The sequence below is a fragment of the Carcharhinus amblyrhynchos genome, chromosome 24 (assembly GCF_965287045.1).
Source record: "Carcharhinus amblyrhynchos chromosome 24, sCarAmb.v2.hapA, whole genome shotgun sequence".
Lineage (NCBI taxonomy): Eukaryota > Metazoa > Chordata > Chondrichthyes > Carcharhiniformes > Carcharhinidae > Carcharhinus > Carcharhinus amblyrhynchos.
Genome location: NC_137347.1, coordinates 6407421 through 6429701, shown reverse-complemented (window position 1 = coordinate 6429701; position 22281 = coordinate 6407421). Strand labels below are relative to the sequence as shown.

The window sequence follows — 22281 nt, the reverse complement described above, 5'->3', positions numbered from 1 at the left end:
GTTGTGGGACTTTAACCAGGGTGTTGTGGGACTTTAACCAGGGTGTTGTGGGACTTTAACCAGGGTGTTGTGGGACTTTAACCAGGGTGTTGTGGGACTTTAACCTGGGTGTTGTGGGACTTTAACCTGGGTGTTGTGGGACTTTAACCTGGGTGTTGTGGGACTTTAACCTGGGTGTTGTGGGACTTTAACCTGGGTGTTGTGGGACTTTAACCTGGGTGTTGTGGGACTTTAACCTGGGTGTTGTGGGACTTTAACCTGGGTGTTGTGGGACTTTAACCTGGGTGTTGTGGGACTTTAACCTGGGTGTTGTGGGACTTCTTACTGTGTTTAATAAAATTAATAACAGGTGAACTGGTTCCAGCTGAAGTTGACCGAAAGGAATGGGTACCAACTGAGCAACTGAGAAGCCCAACTGGATTTCCAGTAGATTCCAACTGGGATCATTTCAGAACTGGTCGGAACTGATTTTTCCTCCCATGTCAATTGCAAATAAAGCCATCAATTCCTTGTACCATTCATTGTTGTGTATTGGAGACATGATACCCAGGATAGACCTTGGTTAAAAAGGAATGGAGTTTTACTAAGGGTGTGTGATCTCTTCCATGGCTGCCTCTTTCTGTTTACTGCACTAGGTCTATTCCACCACTTCTGGTGCATATATTAAAACAGCAGAGCTCCAGTGAGCCAAGGAACAAAGAAAATTACAGCACAGGATCAGGCCCGAGCCTGCACCAACCATGCTGCCCGGCTGAACTAAAACCCCAAAGAACAAAAAGCTTACAGCACAGGAACAGGCTAATAGGAATAAATACAAATACATAATATTTCTCCCCCTTTAAATTGACCGTCCCCAAACAAGTGCAAACCAAGTTCAATATAAACACTAGTGAATGAGTCATTCGCTATCAATAAATCGGACAGTCTGAAGGTCATTGCTGTTGGGCCAGTTGATGGCTATCTCTGGCTTCATCTTCTTTGCATTGATGTCATCAGTGGTTAGTTAAACCAATGTTGATGTAGGAACTAGAGGTCTCTGTGTGAACAGAGGTGTTGCTTTCCTCACAGGTGTCTGCTAGCGTAGGGGTTGTAGAAAGATTCAAGTCAAGGCTTTGAGTCCGATCCTGAATTTTCAACAGACTCCACAATTGGCGGATCTGTTCTTCCAACCAGTAACTGGTCTGCATGTCTCTTCCAGATAATGTCATCTCTGGGCTGTACAGGGCAAGAGACAAGTCCAGTCTGTGCACGGACATTAGTAGGAACCTCTTTCTCCCCTGTGGAGTCGTTCTGAGCTAAAACGCCTTGTCCTTTAGGGCTCTCAGGCTAGAGTCTTCCAAACTCTGCAGAGTGCACCCCTTTATTGTGGAGTCCATGAGATGTAGACAAAAGTCGTAGGTAGAAGGAGGATTGGAATGAGGCACTCACTGAGTGTTAAAATGGGCGGCGTGGGCTTGTCAGGCCGAAGGGCCTGTTTCCTGTGCTGTGTTGTTCTTTGAGTGGCATCCATGTTTCAAAGGTGTTCCCCTTTATCTCTTCCAGTGATTAGGATATAATCCAGATGTAACTGAACTCTGCTCGATCCACACAGGATCTGATCCATTGCTCTCTGGAACAATGCAGGAGCAGATGTGATACCAAGCGGCAACCTTCAGTACCGGAATAAGGCTTTATGTGTCACAGTTGTCAAAAATTCTTGTGATTTCTTTCCCACATTCATCTGCAGCTAGGCCTGGCTAAGTCAATGCTGATAAAATGTTGGCCTCCTGCCAATCTTGCAGTCAGTTCTTCAGTGTTAGGTACTGGATACTGTTCAGCACATAACACTGGATTTATGGTGACTTTGAAGTCTCCGCAAATCCTGACAGATCCATCTTTTTAATGACAGGAACAGTCGGTGGGGCCCAGTCACTGACACTTACAGGATCCAGAACTCTAGTCTTCACCAGTCACTGCAAGTCAGTCTCCATCTTCAGCCTAATAGCCTACAGACCTTGCCTTCGAGCATTTCATTGGCTTCCTTCTTTAATTTTCACGTTGACTGTAACATTTTTCATGCTCCCTAATTCTCCAACGAAAACAATAGTAGGATTCTTTCGTGAGGCCTGATTTTCCATTGGACGTAACGTTGACTTCAGCACAGTCCAGTCGAATCTTCTCCAGCCAAGTACGGCCACCAAAGCTGGGTAGCTTTCCTCCACTTCATGTAGAGGCACACCTGCTGATTGCCTATTGAGTTGCGTAGCCACTTCAATGCAGCCCTTCAGAGGAAGCACTTCACCTGTGTACACCTTCAACACTATCCTTTGAAGGAATATGCTGGCATTTTTCACTGTAGGTAGTCTCTGTCATCAGTGTGACTGCTGCCGCAGTATCAACTTCCATCCTTACTAGCTGTCCTTCCAGCAGTGGAATGATTCAGGATTGGTGTATCGTGCCGGGTGACCATGAATCTATCATTGAGTGATGTAAGATGCTTTGATGGAAGGAAATCCGCCATCTTTGCCTGTTCTGGCCTGCACGTGACTCGATATACAGCAATGTGGCTCACTTTTATAGACGAAAGAATAAAAGCATGAAATGCTGATGAGAGACTACCCAAAATTGTTTAATTATTACTCAACTAATCATACGCAACATTTTTTGCAGTTGGCTGCATGAATGTGGCAGAGATTAGCACCATTTACCCACTGTTGATGGATGGCATCCAAAAGTTTAAAGGACAGTAAAGTATGTCACACCTTGGACTTGTCTCCTTAATTTTCGAGAATTGGCTGCAACAGATTTAGGCTCAAAAAGACAACTGGCCAAGTGTGTTTTTAATAACTAACCCCTTGACTGGATCCGAAAATCAAACCCATCCGATCCTCTGAAGAGATCATTATGAGGCCCTTGACAAAGTTAGTCTCTGCAGGGATAAGTAAAGGCAGATGGCTTTTGAATCACGTGTAGTTTATTGATGGAATAAAACAGTTCCCTTTCAACGCTTTACTCACTGGCAGTTGAGCACCATCTGTTTTCAGTCCTTGGTCTTCTGCTGATTACAGAATCATTGCGAGCATAAGAATGTCACACCTAGCCACGTTCCTTATTTGAGCAATAGTGTTGGAGAAAAGTCTATATCCAGCATAACTCCTGCCTCAGTCCCAGCAATGTGGATAGATTTTTATAAGGCTAGGTTACAAAACATTGCAGAACCAAAGGGAGTGAATGGAGTTAAAATTCATCTCATTGAAGGAGGCTCAAGAGGCTGAAAGACCTCCTCCTATTTGTATATTCCTACATGAAAATAAGAGTTTGAACTCTGCGCCCAGCCAAACTAATTCATGTTAATTGTATATTGAAAGTATTAATTGGACACCACTGGGGAAAGAAAAGGTTATTTGAAAGCTCGGGGTAATCATTCCTGTCCTTTTGTGAGTGGTACAGATAAGCAGTCCAGGGTTATGAACCAGTGATGTGGAGATGCTGGCGTTGGACTGGGGTAAACACAGTAAGAAGCCTGACAACACCAGGTTTAAGTCCAACTGATTTATTTGGTAGCAAACTCACAAGCTTTCGGGGTTCTCCCCTAGTCACCTGACGAAGGGGCAAACCCCAAAAACTTGCGAGTTTACTATCAAACAAATCAGTTGGACTTAAACCTGGTGCTGTCAGACTTCTTATGAACCAGTGGCCAATGATAGAAACTGTAGATTTTCGGTAGTGAAGGTAGGAGACCTATAAGATGCTTTGTAAGTCCCACTTTTACTTTGTGCATATCCTCTAGATCAGTGTCTGAAAAAAGGTTCCAAAGCAGAAACAGTGGTCAACATCCTATTGTGCTTGAATTTTAATGGGAGTGGGGCTGTACGGTGTTCCGGAGGCAGACCCACAGAAGAATGCATCGTCCCTTTGCAAGAACAGGTACTGAGATTTAAACTGACTTGAACAAAAGGAAAACCTATATCACTGGAAAGAAAATGTGAAATGCAAAAACTGCCAGGATACCTCATGATGTGGAGATGCCAGTGTTGGACTGGGGTAAGCACAGTAAGGAGTCTCACAACGCCAGGTTAAAGTCCGACAGGTTTATTTGGAATCACGAGCTTTTGGAGCATTTCCCTGATGAAGGGGCAGTGCTCCAAAAGCTTGTGATTCCAAATAAACCTGTTGGGCTTTAACTTGGTGTTATGAGACTTCTTTGGGTACTTTATACCCCTGAAGGTCCTGCTACCCTCCATTAAACTCTAAGCCACACCTTCCCATTGCCTGAAAGCTTTCCCAGTGCCACATGTCCAGCTTTGTAAGGGACATATCTGCATTAATAAATTCCAAACTCTAGAACATAAGAAATAGGAGCAGGAGTAGGCCATCTCGCCCTTCAAGCCTGCCCTGCCATTCAATAAGATCATGGCTGATCTGAAGTGGATCAGTTCCACTTTCCCGCTTTCTCCCCATAACCCTTAATTCCCCTGTCTATCAGAAACCTATCTACCCGTGACTTAAACATATTCAACGAGGCAGCCTCCACCACTTCAACGGGCAGAGAATTCCAGAGACTCACCACCCTTTGAGTGAAGAAGTTCCTCCTCAACTCCGATCTAAGCTGCACCCCCCCCTTATTTTGAGGCTGTGCCCTCTAGTTCTGGTTTCCTTTCTAAGCAGAAAGAATCTCTCTACCTCTACCCTATCTAGCCCCTTCATTATCTTATAAGTCTCTATAAGATCCCCCCTCAGCCTTCTAAACTCCAACGAGTACAGACCCTCGAACATTCCCTGACCTCCTACCTACCAGATTGTGGTGGTGTTGGGGTGGGGAAGAAATTGGCTGTAGCTCATCATTACTTGCTTCACTTGCCACAGCCAACACATCCTCTGTCTTTGCTCTCCACAAGCACTTCCACTTCCAGTAAGAGAGGGTCTGGGTTCACAACAATTGCTGTAAATGCAACCTCTATCTTCCCCCCGCAACCCACCCAACAATCTGCAGCAGGCAAAGGGATGAATGGACAAATGATTTGCTATGTGATAAGAATTGAGACCAATGAAAATGGTAGGCAGAGAGTGGGTGGGTGGGAATGGTTATATTGCTTTGAAAGGTTGCACTAGCTGAGACAGGGTTAGTGGGCACTGCAAATGTCACCAATGGGCAGAACGCTCGCTTCTGGGTCAGATGCCTGTGGGTTCAAAGTTCATCCCAGAGACCTGAGCACTGAACCCAAGTTGACATTCCAGGACGTGTCGCGAATTTCTGAAAATAACGCGACCACATTTCTTATCTCCTCTGCAGGATTTCTTTAGTTGCTATATCCCGACTTGCATTCATCGCATGAGTTTGCTTCACTCTGTTGCAGTTTCTACTCTGTAAGCTTTTCACTGGAGCCCCATTCTGGAGGCTGGTTACTCCAGTGCAGTACTGAGGGAGTGCTGCACTGTCAGATTTGCCATGTTTCAAGCCAGACATTAAAGTGATGCACTGTTCTCCCTACTCTCTCAGGTAAAAGATCTCTAAGCACTGTTCAAAGAGGAGCAAGGGAGTTCACCAATATTATTCTTGTACAATATTTATCCCTCAAACAACATCACTAAAAGATAGATATCTGATCATTCTGAGATCATGCTGCCACATTTCCCTACGTCATTGTTGTAATATACCTTTAAGAGTTAGCAGCATGTTATCACTAGAAGGTAAGTGTGTCATTTGATTCAGTTTTAGTTTCACTTTTGATTTAGAGCAGAACACACACGCACAGCTCTGCTCCCAATGTCTTCAAGTTTTCTACCTATGAATAATGGTCTCAGTGCCTAGTCTAAATTAATGAATACACCAATCCCTTGTGAGCAATTGGTGCCTCTATCATTACAACAACACCATAATTACAACAAAGATTATGGCCAGAATTCTCCGGTCTTGCACGCCCTGTCACAGCTACCCGTGTGAACGGAGAATTTTGCGCTCAATCAGATTTCCATTAATAGCAGTGGGACTGGAGATTCCCAGCCATGGGGGAGGTTGGAGAATTCCGGTCTAAATGTCAAAAGTATTTCATTTCGATGGAGCCCTTTAGGATGTCGTGAACTGTGTTTTTTTAAATGCAAAGTTCTTTCCTTTCGCAGACCTAAGTGTCAATTGAAGATTCAAGAAACTTTAAGAGTGTTTATATCTAAAACTATGTTCACAGTCAAAGAAATGCTGGAAGGAGGTCTTTTGACTTCTATTCCAAAGGGCAGGGGGTGGGAGGGTTGTACTCAATTTCTAAAGGTCCAAAAGTGGGCCAATGCAGCAGGCTGCATTGCTGGGATAGAAGAGTTAGCTCCATTTTCAAAGGACGGCTGTGAGGGGAGCAGACTATTGATTCCATATTAGAGGATCCAGTTGCTCTAGTACAACCATAGAATCCACACAGTGCAGAAAGAGGCCATTGAGTCTATACCGAGTTGCCAAAAGAACATCCTACCCAGGTCTTCCTCTCTGCCTAGCCTCATAACTCCACACATTTACCATGACTAATCCACCTAACCTACACATCTTTGGGCTGTGGCAGGAAACTGGAGCACCTGGAGGACACACACACACACACACACACAGGGAGAACGTGCAAACTCCATACAGTGACCCAAGCCTGGAATCAAACTCAGGTCCCTAGCGCTGTGAGGCAGCAGTGCCACCCACTGTGCCACCCCCATTGCAGCATTCTAATTCAGTATCCCAATCACTCTACTTGTAGAATTGTGAATTCCCTTTCTGTCCCCCAGTCACTGTGGTGAATCGCTGGATTCTCATTCACTGCTGGAAGGACATTACACGGGCTCCAAATTCAAATCCTAACTCAAGATTATTCAAAGCCCAGTTCTCTTTATAGATAAATATCCCTGGTACTGATTCTCATTCCAAGAGGAAATTCCTGAAGTGATAAAAAAGCTTCAACTCAGGGCAGAAGGGAAACCACCGAGGAACAACAGCACTTTTAAACGCCCAGAACAGTCAGCCTCACCATTATAGGTAGATCATTCAAGCCCAAACTCAGTGTCATTTAATTACTATTTCTAGATTAACTTCCTCCGTAAATCAATGAGGAGGAGGATGTGGGGTCTGCAGCGGAAGAACAACTCGGTAAAAGACGCTCTTTGTTCTGCCCGAAACTTGTTAGTCTTCCAGTGCAAAGAGTGACTGAGTGTTGCAGACTCCAACTCCCGAGGCTACGTGCTGAGGGACGCACTGAAGCTTGGGGCAGCTGTCACAGAGGCGCAATGGGGAAGGTCGCTGTCTGAGACCTTTCACCATAATAAACTGAGAGGAGGGGAATTATATAGAACATTGAATAAACAGTGAATATTACATGTATCACAATTGCATTGAAAAAATAATGGTGCTGGAGTGAGTTTCTTGTGAGTTATCCCCAGCATACTCTCTAATTCCATCTTTTACTCCCACTCTACTCTCTTAAAATTGAGCCCCAACTCTTTGAAACTTTTGCTCCTTGAGCTTTCCAATAATAATGCTCTTTTCAAATCTCTTACAGGTTTATCAATCCTCCAGATTCCAAATACTCCCGACCTGGAAGTGACCCCAAACAGCCTTCCACGTGGGCCCGACGGCAACTCCGGAGCCAGGGCCCTCATCCCATTGACCTTCCCCAACCCGGGAGTGACTCCTCAAGAGTCCGACGGCTGAAGCAGCAACTCCGGAGCCCGGACCTTCATCCCACCAGCCTCCAACCCCTCTGACTCGGAGCGCTGCAACTTTCTACAAGCATTCCCTCCACCCCCTCCTTTTACAACCATCCACACTTCTAAAAATCAATTATTAATACTGCTCTTTTAAATTTTCTTGCACGTCTAGAGATCCTCCGACCTCTGAAGAAAGACCCCAACCTGGAAAGCCCTAACACCTGGAACCGGCCACAGTCGGTTCATCCACAACCATGACCCCAGAGACCGTGTCTGCTTACTGGCCTGTGACCCATCCATGCTGGAGTACGATCTGGACATCTTCTGTCCTCGGAAGTCGAACCTCAGCCCGATAGCAACCCAAGATGCCCAATCGTGCTGACGCAAGACCACCCACACAATAACGAAAGCGAAGAACCTCACTGGACCCAACTATACCTGTGATACCGCAAACTACTCACACTGACTCCCAGGCCTGAACAGAAGCAGCCATTCCAGGAAGCACGGGAAACACGCAGGCCTACAGGTGAGAGTGAGACAATGTGGTTCCAAGGCCCCCCTCCTCCCTAGCTTGCTCCTGGCAATTGTCCAACCTCTTGGAAATAAGTTAGATGGACTGAGATTGCTGTGTGCTCTGTCTCACGGAGATATGGCTCACTCCTGCTTCACTGGACTGTGCCCTACAACTGAAGTTTTCTCAATCCACTGAATGGCGGTCTCAGCCGAGGGTGGGGGAGGTGGGGGTCTACACTCTAATCAACATCCCTTGGTGCTCAGACGTGGCAACACCGACGAGTTTCTGCTCCCCAGACCTAGAGTACCTGAAGTGCATACCTGTTCCCTGCCACGGGAGTTCACTCCTGTTACCCTGACAACAGTTTACATCCCAGTCCATGCGGATGATACCACCGTAGTGGGTCAGATCTCAAACAATGATGAGACAGAGTACCAGAAGGGGTAGAGAATCTGGTGAAATGGTGCAATGACAATAATTTCTCCCGCAATATCAACAAAACAAAGGAGACAGTCATCGAGTTCAAGAAACATAGTGGAGGACATGCCCCTCTCTATAAGACTGCAGCAGGCGACGGTGCAGAGGGACCTCGGGGTCCTTGTGCATGAGTCGCAAAAACCCAGCTTGCAGGTGCAGCAGGTGGTCAGGAAGGCGAATGGGATGCTGGCCTTCATAGTGAGGGGGATTGAATATAAAAGTAGGGAGGTCTTGCTGCAGCTGTATAGGGCATTGGTGAGGCTGCAGCTGGAGTACTGTGTGCAGTTTTGGTCGCCGCACTTACGCAAGGATATTTTGGCCTTGGAGGGAGTGCAGAGGAGGTTTACTAGGCTGATACCAGAGTTGAGGGGGTTGAGCTATGAGGAGAGGTTGAGAGGTTGAGCTATGAGGTTACGAGTGGTGTGCCTCAGGGATCTGTTTTGGGGCCACTGCTGTTTGTAATTCTTATTAATGATCTGGATTAGGGTATAGTTGGGTGGATTAGTAAATTTGCTGATGACACCAAAGTCGGAGGTGTGGTAGATAGTGAGGAAGGGTGTCATAGTTTGCAGGAAGACTTAGACAGGTTGCAGAGCTGGGCCGAGAGGTGGCGGATGGAGTTTAATGCGGAGAAGTGTGAGGTAATTCACTTTGGTAGGAATAACAGATGTGTTGAGTATAGGGCTAACGGGAGGACTTTGAATAGTGTGGATGAGCAGAGGGATCTAGGTGTATGTGTACATAGATCCCTGAAAGTTGGGCATCAAGTAGATAAGGTTGTTAAGAAGGCATACGGTGTCTTGGCGTTTATTGGTAGGGGGATTGAATTTAGGAGTCGCAGCGTTATGTTGCAACTGTACACAACTCTGGTGCGGCCGCACTTGGAGTACTGTGTGCAGTTCTGGTCCCCACATTACAGGAAGGATGTGGAGGCTTTGGAGAGGGTGCAGAGGAGGTTTACCAGGATGTTGCCTGGTATGGAGGGGAGGTCCTATGAGGAGAGGCTGAGGGATTTGGGGTTGTTTTCGCTGGAAAGAAGGCGGCTAAGAGGGGATCTTATTGAAACATATAAGATGATTAGAGGTTTAGGTAGGGTGGATAGTGATAGCCTTTTTCCTCTGATGGAGAAATCTAGCACGAGGGGGCATGGCTTTAAATTAAGGGGGGGTAGTTATAGGACGGATGTCAGGGGTAGGTTCTTTACCCAGAGGGTGGTGAGGGATTGGAATGCCCTGCCTGCTGCAGTTGTAAATGCGCCTAGTTTGGGGGTGTTTAAGAGATCTGTGGATAGGTTTATGCACGAAAAGGGATTGGTTTAGGTTAGTGGGTCATTGTTTTGTAACTGGTCGGTGCAACATCGTGGGCCGAAGGGCCTGTTCTGCGCTGTAATGTTCTATGTTCTATGTTCTGTGAGAGGCTGAATAAACTAGGCTTGCACGCGTTAGAGTTTAGAAGAATGAGGGGAGATCTCATTGAGACGTATAAGATGATGAATGGGATGGATAGGATAGAGGTGGAGAGACGCTTCCTGCTCAGAAAGGACAGTAGGACTAGGGGGCACAGCCTCAAGATAAAGGGGGGGTGGTTTAGAACGGAGTTGAGGAGGAACTTCTTCACTCAAAGGGTGGTGAATCTCTGGAATTCTCTGCCCGTTGAAGTGGTGGAGGCTGCCTCGCTAAATATTTTTAAGACGCGGGTTGATGGGTTTTTGATAAGCGAGGGGATTAAGGGTTATGGGGAGAGGGCGGGAATGTGGAACTGAGCCATGACAGATCGGCCATGATCTTATTGAATGGCGGGGCAGGCTCGAAGGGCTAGATGGCCTACTCCTGCTCCTATTTCTTATGTTCTTATGTTCTTATATCAACAGTGATGAAGTGGAAATGGTTGACAGCTTCAAGCTCTAGGTGTTCAGATTACCAACAATCTATCCTGGTCCCTCCATATCGACGCTATAGCAAAGCTTCTTCTTTCTCCGAAGGCTCAGGAAATTTGGGATGTCTGCTACAACTCTCAGCAATTTTTACAGATAAACCACAGAAAGCATCCTTTCTGGATATATCACAGCTTGGCATGGCTCCTGCTCTGACCAAGACCACAAGAAACTACAAAGGGTTGTGAATGTAACATCACACAAACCAGCCTCCCATCCATTGACCCTGTCTACACTTCCCGCTGCCTCGGAAAAGCAGTCAGCACAATCAAGGACTCCTTGGACATTCTCTCTTCCACCTTTTTCTGTCAGGAAAAAGATACAAAAGTCTGAAAACGATTCAAGAACACTTTCTTCCCTGCTGCCATCAGATTTTTGAATGGTTCTATTAAGCTGATCTTTATAGAACATTACAGCGCAGTACAGGCCCTTCAGCCCTCGATGTCGCGCCAACCTGTGAAACCAATCTAAAGCCCACCTAACCTACACTATTCCAATATCATCCATGAGTTTATCCAATGACCATTTAAATGCCCTTAATGTTGGCGAGTCCATTACTGTTGCAGGCAGGGCATTCCAAGCCCTTACTACTCTGAGTAAAGAACTGACCTCTAACATCTGTCCTGTATCTATCACCCCCTCAATTCCCTTCACCCTATCTGTAACGGCAACACTGTATCCTGCATATTGTCCTTTCCTTCTCCCTCATGTCCTCTATGAACGGAATGTACAGTGCACAAGAAACGATACTTTTCACTGTATCCCAATACATGTGACAATAATGAATCAAATCAAATCAAGCACCTCAGATTGCAACGTGAATTATGTAGTCAACTTTTAAATACCTCTGCACCATTTGTAATGACCATTTTGAAACGTCTGTAATGTTTCCTTGGCTGTGTTGAAGCAGCTCAGGGTGTAACATGATGTTTGTGGAAACCTGATTACTATTACACTTTGTGTGATGGCCAGTTTGTAATGTTTGCAGTGTTCTTTGAGATATGTTACGAATAAAGTATATTTTTGCAGACGAAAAGATACGGTAGTCTCGCTTTCAGAGGCTTTGGGCCTCGGTGAATAATTTTTGAGAACTCTAGGCTAACATTCCAGTGCAGTACTGAGAGATTGTTGCACTATCAGAGGTGCCTTCTTTTTAAACTAAGACGCTGATCTTGTTAGGGGCATAAAAGATCCCACAGAACTCTTTGAAGAACAAAGACTTGTTGCGCACAGATAGACTGCTTTCTCTCTGACACTACAAGAAATTACTTTTTAATGAAGTTCTTCAGTCAGTACTAAACCTGGTGAAGCACTCGGACGTCCTGAGGTCATGAAAGGTGTGGGAGAAATACAGGCACTCTATCACTCACTGTGCTGTGTGGGGAAGTTGAGAGACTGTCTGTCCCATCGACCGGGGTTGGGGGGGGTGGGGGGGGGACTTCTTTTGGGTCAAACCAAGTAAACAAACTCAAATTACATTCGGACAAAGAAAAAGGGGGCGGCTCCCCAAAAGGAGGGGGAACGGCCCGAACAGAAACAAAAAGTACAAAAGGAAACTTAAAACGCGTCAAATCAAAATGTGATTGGCGGGGGTCTATAACGCACCTCAGCCCCTGCGGTGCCCAACGGGCGCGGAAGGTGTCGACTATGCCCGCGGACACCACACGTTCCCTCTCCAGGGGCACCCGGCCACGAACGTAGCCACGGTAGAGGGGCAGACAGTCGGGACAGACAGCCCCCCCCGATCGCCCGCTGCCTAGACCTGTTGATGGTGCATCTCACCAGACCCAGGAGCAGGTTACCGGGGGGGATGAATCCAAAAAACAGCATGAAGGAAATGATCGATAAATGGGAAATGAAAAGCAGAGGGAGAAGTCAACCGAATGCTTGTGAACTGTAATTATCCTTGTCTACTTCTCGTGTAGCTTTCAATCTGTTATTCAGAAGCCTAAGGCAAATCATGCATGTTCTTCTGACGATTTGATTGCTACAGTTACCTTGTACGGAGATGTGTTTCAGTGTGATGTGACCATTTGGACAATGCCTGTGTCTTGACATAAATATGCAGAGTGGCAGCAGCTGCTGTACAGGTATTGTTACACTCGCCTAAACGCTTCCTCCAAATGAGCAAAGCCTTGTTCACTGGTCAGGAGCCTTGCACACAAGTCTCTTCCCGAGCCGTGTGTTATGACTGTTCGTCGGAGAGAGGGAAGCACCCGGTGGAGGGGGTCAGCTGCTCATAAAGTTTCGACAAAACGCGGCGTATTGTTTGTGTAGCGTCTCGGGGGCTGTCATGGAGCTTTTCAGGGACTGCAGCAAACATTTTCTTTCATTACCATCACAATGAGGAGCTGAGCAGGCCCCCCAGCTGCTCTGTGAGGCACTCTCACACAGGACCTCATGCTCCACTAAACATGTCAATTGCAATCTTCAGATGGTCACTGCTTCCTGTAGCAGTGTTCCCTGTGCTCTAGTGCGATTCAGTCTTGTTGGCTTAATAGGTCAAAACAAGCTCTCTGAATTAACTGCCCTCAACGTTGCTGCTCAATATTCCAGGATCGCAGGAAGAACGCCTGAATTTCTTTCCTCCCTCTGCCAACTCCCTCTTCCGTCCTTATCTTCAAGAAGTGCGGAGGGAGTGCATGGATGCCTTTGTCAATAAGGTTAATTAACCAGCTAATCCTCTGTCACTTCCCCTTGCCCAACACTACCTTGCATTTCTAAACTACCTTTAACAGAACAAAACACTTCATTCTGCACAACAAAATATAACAGTCACGTGAGGCGACATGAGATCAGATGACCAAAAGCTTGGCCATCTTAAAGGAGGTATGGAGAGGCAGACAAGGAACTGCCAGAACTAGGAGCCTAGTCACAGAAGGCAGGGCCACCACTCAATTAAAATCAGAGCTCAGAATACGATGATTGCAGACATAGAACCATAAGAATGATACTGTATAGAAGGAGGGCATTCAGCCCACTTGTTGATGCTGACCCAAAGTCACCCATATCTTGAAGGATGTTGGGGCTGGAGGAGAAAGCAAAAACGCGAAGGAATTTGTAAATAAGGATGAGACGTTTAAAATCAAGAGGTTTCTTCTCTTGCAGATAATGCAGGTTAGCCAGCACAGGGCTGATCGGGGAATGGGATGCAAAGATGCAAGTTAAGACACTGCCACCTGAGTTCTGGATCTCAAGTTTGATAAGAGGTCTCACAACACCAGGTTTACTTGGCGGCACAAACCTTCAGACCGCTGCCCTTTCATCAGGTGGGCGAGGACTTGTGTTCACAAACAGGGCATGTACAGACACAAACTCAATTTACAAGATAATGCAGGCGTGTTCCCTTCCAGTCGGGGAACACTTCAGCAGTCACGGGCATTCAGCCTCTGATTTTCAGATAAGCATTCTCCAAGATGGCCTTCACAATACACGACAGAGCAGAGACTGATAGCCAAGTTCCGCACACATGAGGACGGCCTCAACTGTGGTCTTGAGGTCATTCACACTATCTGTAACCCCCAATGACTTGCCTGGGCTTGCAAAATCTCACTAACTGTCCTGGCTGGAGACAATACACATCTCTTTAACCTGTGCTTAACCCTCTCTCCACTCACATTGTCTTACCTTTAAGAGTCGATTACCTTTAAAGACTCACATTCCAACTATTATCCTGTAAATTGAGTTTGTGTCTGTATATGCCCTGTTTGGGAACACAACTCCTCACTCACCTGATGGAGGAACAAGACTCCAAAAACTTGTCTTGCCAAATAAACCTGTTGGACTTTAGCCTGGTGTTGTGAGACTTCTTACTGTGCCTACCCCAGTCCAATGTCGGCATCTCCACATCATGATCTCAAGTTTACAGAGGGTAGAATGTGAGAGAGCAGCCAGAAATGTGCTATAATAGTCAGATCTAGAGATAATGAGAGCATGGCTGAGGTTTTCAGGAGCAGACAAGCTAAGATGAGCGATATTACTGAGGTGAAAACAGACAATTGTGTTTTAGATCATAGAAACCCTACAGAACAGAAAGAGGCCATTCGGCCCATCGAGTCTGCACCGATCACAATCCCACCCAGGCCCTACCCCCATATCCTGACATATTTACCCACTAATCCCTTAACCAATGCATCTCAGGACAATTTTAGCATGGCCAATCAACCTAACCCACACATCTTTGAACTGTGGGAGGAAACCAGAGCAAACCCACGCAGACACGAGGAGAATGTGCAAACTCCACACAGACAGTGACCCGAGCCGGGAATCGAACCCAGGTCCCTGGAGCTGTGAAGCAGCAGTGCTAACCACTGTGCTACTGGGTTGCACATTGATGCAAAGCTCATCTCAGGGTCAGTTATGACACAAAGGTTGCAGTGTAATTTAGGCTGACTTAGGCTTGGATTTAGTCCAGTTTAGTCTGTTGCCAGGGAGAGGAATGGAATGAGTAGTTCGGGAACAGAGTTTGGAGCTGGAACCGACAACAATGACTTCAGTCTACCAATATTTAATTGGAGGAAATTTCTGCTCATCCGTGTTATGTATGTTGGGGTGTGCCCCTTTAACAGGAACAGGCAGAGAACCTGCGACTCAAGGTCCAGCTGCTGACTGTGCTGGTGGACAGACATGTTAATAAACAGTTCCAATTAGGTTACTTCCACCTCCCTCATGGTCTTTTATTAGCCTTTATATCAGGCTCAAACATAATAATCCAACACTGGGTGTTGGTTAACTGTCATAATAAGGGTGGAGGAATCGAGAGAGGGGGAGCTGGGAGTCTCCAACAGTCACGTGAAAACTAAACGCATACTGAATAATGGGTACCTTGGAGGTGAGAATGGGAGGAACGTGGATGGATCCTTAGGACATCAGAGGTAACAGTGAGAGAGTGGGAAGAGAGACCATTCTGGTTGTGATAGATAAGAATGGAACCAGGAAAGAGTAGGTAGACGACAGTGTAAGAACATAAGAAATAGGAGCAGGAGTAGGCCATCTAGCCCTTCGAGCCTGCCCCGCCATTCAGTAAGATCATGGCTGATCTGAACTGGATCAGTTCCACTTTCCCGCTTTCTCCCCATAACCCTTAATTCCCTTGTCTGTCAGAAATCTATCTACCCGTGACTTAAATATAATCAGCGAGGCGGCCTCCACCACTTCAACGGGATAGAATTCCAGAGATTCACCTCCCTTTGAGTGAAGAAGTTCCTCCTCAACTCCGTATCCGTAGAGAGTGTTGGAGGAGGTTGGTGTGGTCAAACCATGTCAAAGGCTGCAGACAGGTCAAAAAGAATGAGGAGGAAAAGTTTACCACTGTCACAGCCGCACAGGATTTAATTTGTGACTTTGATATCAGCCATTTCATTATGGTGACAGACACGGAAACCTAATTGGAAGGATTCAAAGATGGAGTTCCTGGAAAGTTGCGTAAGGACTGGGAAGGTGATAACACATTGAAGGACTTTAAGGGAGGTTGGAGATGGGACGGTAGATAGGACGGTAGGGAAGGTGAATGGAGGTTGAGGGTTGTATTTTTGAGGAGGAGGCAGCACGGTGGCACAGTGGTTGACACTGCTGCCTCACAGCACAGGAACCTGGATTCAATTCCAGCATTGGGTGACTGTGTAGAGTTCGCATGTTCTCCCCGTGTCTGCGTGGGTTTTCTCCGGGTGCTCTGGTTTCCTCTCACAGTCCAAAGATGTGCAGGTTAGGTGGATTGGCCATGGTGAATGCATGTGTTTAGGGGGATGGAAGGGCCTGATAGGGTGCTGTTTCAGAGAGCCAGAGCAGACTCAGTGGGCCAAATAGCCTCCTTCTGTATGTAGGTATTCTACACTTCTATGGGATGATGGCAGTATTTAAGGGAGAGACATCACATTCAGTCTTGTGGTGTGGTGGATAGTGTCCCTGCCTCAGAGCCAGAAGCTCTGGGTTCAAGTCCCACTCCAGCACTTGATGGCCAAGGAAAGTGCGTTTATATGCAGCCAAACAGAATGATTATCAAACTTGCGAATCCTTCCAACACACCAGTAGCTGGTGGTAGAGAGGTACAGACTCATGGTCAGCTATGTTTGATGTGGAGTGGCGCCCCTCAAGCTATGGGTCTCTGGAGACAGACAAGTGACCTGTTTCAGGAATAACTAGTTCTGGAAACAGATGAACATTTGCCTTGTGTGGGTCAGGGAGAGAAATAAAAACACCCGCAGAAAGAGGAAATTAACAATATCAGCTAACATGGGGAGTTGGATAGTCAGCAGTTTAGTTCGAATCCATACAAACCTCTGAGATATCTACACTCTCCTAACTTTAGTAATGTTGAGGCTCCTTGATTTTAATCGTTCCATCTTTGATGCTTTCAGCTGCCTCGGTCCTAGGCACTGGAATTCCCTTCCAAAGTCTCTCTGTCAGCATTCTTTGTTAATTGCCCAATTCTCCTTTGAGATATTCCTAGAAATCCACCCCCCCACAAACGTTGACCACACTTTTTGTCAGCTGTCCTGAAATCTTCTGCGGCTGAGTGTCAAAAATATTGTCATTGATGTTGTTCTCGTTTAGCTTTATGGGACATTTTGCTCTGTTATAGGCGTTATATAAATGCAAATTCTTGTTGCTATGGTTTCCGCCTTTAAGATGCTCCTTAAAACCTCCATCTCTTTGACAGAGCTACTGGTCATTATACCCTAACAGTACTTCGGTGGCAGATTTTGTTTCATAATGCTCCTGTGATATAATTTGCCATTTATGTACTTGATGCTGTTATTGATAAGGTGAGGAATGTGGCACTGGGAGACAACTTGGGTGTCGTCTGGTGCACAGTGTTGGTACTGGTATTCCCAGGGCAGGTACAGCAGATACAGGATAAAGCTTCCTTTAGTGTCCCATCAAACACATTTCCAAGTCACAGTATGACAGATTCTGAGTTTTACTGCAAAAAGAGACACACTGTTGAAACTTTTCATCTTGCACTCATCAGGATAGACATAAGAATGTCAAATTTCAAAGGGAGCAACAGTTTATATTGCCTGAGAGAAGGAAGCTGGTTGGCAAATCACCCTAATTGATTGAGATATTGCCATAGAGAATTTGGCATTCTTGCACCTGTCCTGTAACAGTTTGTCTCTTTTTAACAACTTCCAGCTCAGTAAATGCAGCTTAGTTATAGAGTAAAGCTCCCTCTGCATTGTCTCCATCAAACACTCCCAGGACAGGCACAGCACAGGTTAGATACAGAGTAACACTGCCTGTACACTGTCCCCATCAAACATCCCCAGGATAGGTACAGCACGGGGTTAGATACAGAGTAACACTCACACCACACTGTCCCCATCAAACATCCCCAGGATGGGTACAGCACGGGGTTAGATACAGAGTAACACTCACTGTACACTGTCCCCATCAAACATCCCCAGGATAGGTACAGCACGGGGTTAGATACAGAGTAACACTCACTGCACACTGTCCCCATCAAACATCCCCAGGATAGGTACAGTACGGGGTTAGATACAAAGTAACACTCACTGCACACTGTCCCCATCAAACATCCCCAGGATGGGTACTGCACAGTGTTAGGTACAAAATAAAGCTCCTTCTATACCAATGGTGGGCAACCTGCACCTTAGGGGCCATGTGGGTTCAGAGTGCAGCCCAGAGTGTTGAGAAGCAGGGTTGCTACATTCCATTGATTTCCGTCCGTGTAGTTTTTTTTCCTACCAGTATGGCTGAAGTGATACGCATATAAAGCAAGGGTAAGTGAAGTGAGATGTGTTGATTGCTCACATTGACTGTGAAAGCTGTGTGTTCCCTCTGCGTCCAAAGTGTAAATATTTAATTTGATTTTACCATTTGACGTTGATGACAGCTGTGTTAATAAATAAATGATTAAAAATCTTCTATAACTTGTTATGAAATATTTGATATGTTTTAAATGTATTTAATCTTATTGATGGGGCCATGGTTAGTGAACAAGCCTGATTTCAATCTTGTGGCCCAATGAGATGAAGGAGGGTCACTCATGCATCCCACTCACTAGCCTAGACTGCCCATCACTGGTCTACACTGTCCGCATCAAACACTCCTCTGCAGGTGAGTTGAAAGATAATGTGATAGCTTGGCCCCTTTAAGGGGACATTCCCTGAGGGTCACATGGTCAGGCTGGACCCAATGGAGGAAGCTCAGCCAATTGAGTGCGAGGGCACGTTTCCCAGGCTGGGGAACAGTCCACAGAGGGAGCCGGGGAGGAATAGTGTACAGTCACACAGTTATTCTGTGTGACCCTGTAGGCAATAAAGCCTTTTGTTCTTAAGTGTCATCATGTAACCCTTGATTTATTACACTGGCGACGAGGAAAAACTTGTTCTTGGAAATCACAGTGCACAGCTAGAAGTGATGCATTGCAAGTCACCAACAAGGGCTTGGTTGGATTATAATGCAACAATAATGCTGACAAATGTAGTGCCTGTTTGGTTTTTGTGAATGCCTCTTTCTGGTCTTCTCCCCACCTCCAACATTCACGTTTCTTTAACAGTTGGTGGAGTAGGGCTAATGTGACAGATGCATTCTGCAAAAATCTACCATGGTTTGCCATTCCAGGAAATTACTTTAACTGTGCTTGTTGGCTGTGGAATATCTTTCATGGCTTTTACTTTGTCTTCCAAAGAATCTTTGTCTTTTTCACATCCAGCTAAGACCTAAATAAATAACTTTGTCTGCCTGGAAAGTACATTTCCCCTGTTTCAGTCTAACCCTGATTCTTTAAATCACTTTAAAACTTCCTCTAAATTTGCCCTGTATTCTTCAGATGAGGTCCCAATAATTAAAACGTTGTCAAGATAAACCATTACATTTGGGATGCCTTGTAATAGACTTTTTATTGTATGTTTGAAAGTGGCACAGGCTGATGAAACTCCAAAAGGCAGGCATGTATACCGATTTAAACCCTTGAGTGTTGATGGTTACCAGATGGTTACAAGACGCACACTTTGTTTTACTGGTTGGTTGATACGGGCAACACAACAGCTCAGTGACTATCACTGATTGCTGTGCAGGTACATGGATTTGGGCCGGTGTCTGCGGGAGTTTGCACATTCTCCCCGTGCTTGCGTGGGTTTTCTCCGGGTGCTCCAGTTTCCTCCCACACCCCAAAAACGTGCTCTTAGGCTGATTGGTGTAACAAACTGTCCCTAAATTAGTCTTCCCTCAACCTTCCCCAATAGGCGTAGACAAAGGTCATGGGTAGAGGAGGGCACTTATAATGTTAAAATGGCGGTGCGGGCTCGTTGGGCCGAAGGGCCTGTTTCCCATGCTGTGTTGTTCTTTGATGAAGTTCACGATGGCCGCTGCCACCAGTGAAACATTGAGAAAAATCTTTACCGTTCACGGGATCCTGGACGTTTTAGTATCAGATACTGGCACATTTATCATGGCATAGGAGTTTCAAGAATTTGTAAAATCAAATGGCATTCAACATGTTAAGTCACCACCTTACCACCCAGCCGCAAATGGGTTAATGGAATGGGCTGTGCAAACTTTCAAGGCTTCAAATGAAGGAACAAGTCATTAGGCCTCTACCCTTACTTTTTGCCAGCTTTTTGCTGTCTTATAACACAACGCCAAATGTGAGCATGAGGGTCACAGCTGATGGGATGATGGTTAAGGACACGGTTGGATATAACATTCCCAGATTTGGTGGGGAGGGCGGAGGCTAGGCAAGCCTGGCAGAAAGAAAATCACGACTCAAGGAAGAATGATAGAGTTTTCAAGCTGAGGGTTTAGACATGGTGAGAAATTCTGCAGCAGAATTGGCATGGGTAACTGGTAGGATATTGGAAAGGACAGGACCAGCCTCCCATATTGTAGAGATACAAGGATGTTGCGTCAAGAAACACGAAGATTTGAAGAGAACACTGCCTGAGACAAGGGATCAACAGGAGCCTCCAGCAGAAGATGTAGATCCACCAGGATTGGTTACAGGGATTCCAGGTATAAACGTGGAACCAGAGCAACCGGTGGTTTCTGTAACTGTGAATACAGCAGCTGCCGAGGAAGAACTAAACCCCAGCTCGGTGAGTTTGCCTTTAGCCTCAATCCGACCTGATAATTCCAGATGAACCTAGCTCAGAGTTGAGACATTACACTAGAGTTCCGAAGTCGCTGGATTAGATTAATCAAGTTGCCTTGGGGGTTTCCCTGATGCTCTTTTATTGAAAATCATTGCTTATGTTCATGTTGTCTTCTTTTTATTTCCTCCTTAGAAGATTTCAGCAGTTGGTATGATAGAGCGGTCCCTTTAAGAGAATGTTCCCAAAGGACCACGCGATCGTTCCAGATCCTGTGGAATGAGGAGGTAGGAGGCTGAGCCAATGGAGGGCACGTACCCCAACTCAGCAGAGGATTGGCAGTTGGAGCTGGGAAGGAGCACTGCACAGTTATTCTGTCTGACCCTATCTGTATATATCCTTATTTGTACATTGGAATTTGTTCTTAAACCTCATCGAGTCGCCCTTGACCTATTACAGATAATATGAAAGGTAATTAGCTGCACTTTGATTGTTGGCTGGTCTTTCCACTTTAGTAGATTTGGTATCAGGTCACTGACAGTGGAATGCTTACTGTTTACAGAAGTTCTCACTCGATTTTCTGTGAGACTAACTGTTTTAAAGTAAAATCAAATAGTGTTAAGTTTCCTGCAAATAAATCCAGTAAAAAGCCAGGATCAACCTTAATTCAGTCGCAAGGTGCAACACGGGTTAAATGGAGAATAGAATTCCCTCCGCACTTCCATGTTATGTACAGATAGTTAGATACAGGGCTTTACTACAACAATAACTTGCATTTATATAAAGCCTTTTGCATAGTGAAGCTGTAAGGTGTGAAATACAATGAAATATGATTTGACACCAAACTTCTTCAGGAGACATTAGAATAGGTGAGGGTCATAAAGGTGCATTTGCTGGAGAGTCTTAAAGGTGGCAGCATGGGTTTTAGACAGGTCAGAAATTTATAAAGAATGGAAGATGGGAGGCCAACCAGCACAGCTTTGATTGAGGCTGGAATTCTGCGGCTGCTCATGTTCCACTGCTGGGAGGACAGACAATTTGGTCCTCAGCCCAGTCTCCATTCGCTGTAGCGAGAACAGGAGAATCCTGGCTGCAAGCGAGGTCGGAGAATCCGGCCCATAGTCGAGAGAGGGGGCACTGAAAACGTGGATAAGGGTTTCAGCAGCAGCTGGACTGAGGCAGGGGTGTTACACTGCACCGAGCAATGGATCTTAAACCCAACTTCAACAAAGCAGCCACCATCAGTTGCATGTCTTAGTTACATTTCACACTGCTGCCTTCCTGGAGTGAGCTGCCCTTTGGAGTGAGCCGCCCCCTTGGAGAGAGCTGCCCCCTTGGAGTGAGACGCCCCCTTGGAGAGAGCTGCCCGCGGGGTGTACTGTCCCCTCCAGGTTGGGTTTCCCCTTTGGGCTTTCCCCCCTGGGTGTGCTGCTCCATGTAGGGCATGCTGTTCCCTGGAGGTGAGTTGTCCCTTTGGACCATAAGCCATGTTGTTATTTGTGCCTATTCTGAGCAGAAGCTGGGAATGGGGTGATAGTGACACTGTCCAGGAATATAAACAGGGGGATTAATTAATCCTTTTAAAGAATCAAAATGGTATTTTCAGCTGAGTTTTCTCTCCTGCTCTCCTCGTGTCACTGCGTGCTGTTTGA

At 45.9% G+C, this 22281-nt stretch overlaps 1 protein-coding gene across 2 annotated transcripts in view; it reads right to left on the bottom strand.

The window, feature by feature from the left end:
• The window catches only part of LOC145357908 (ensconsin-like), a 237341-nt gene that overhangs the window by 175834 nt on the left and 39226 nt on the right, over positions 1 to 22281 (bottom strand). The gene's annotated exons all lie outside the window — the stretch shown is intronic.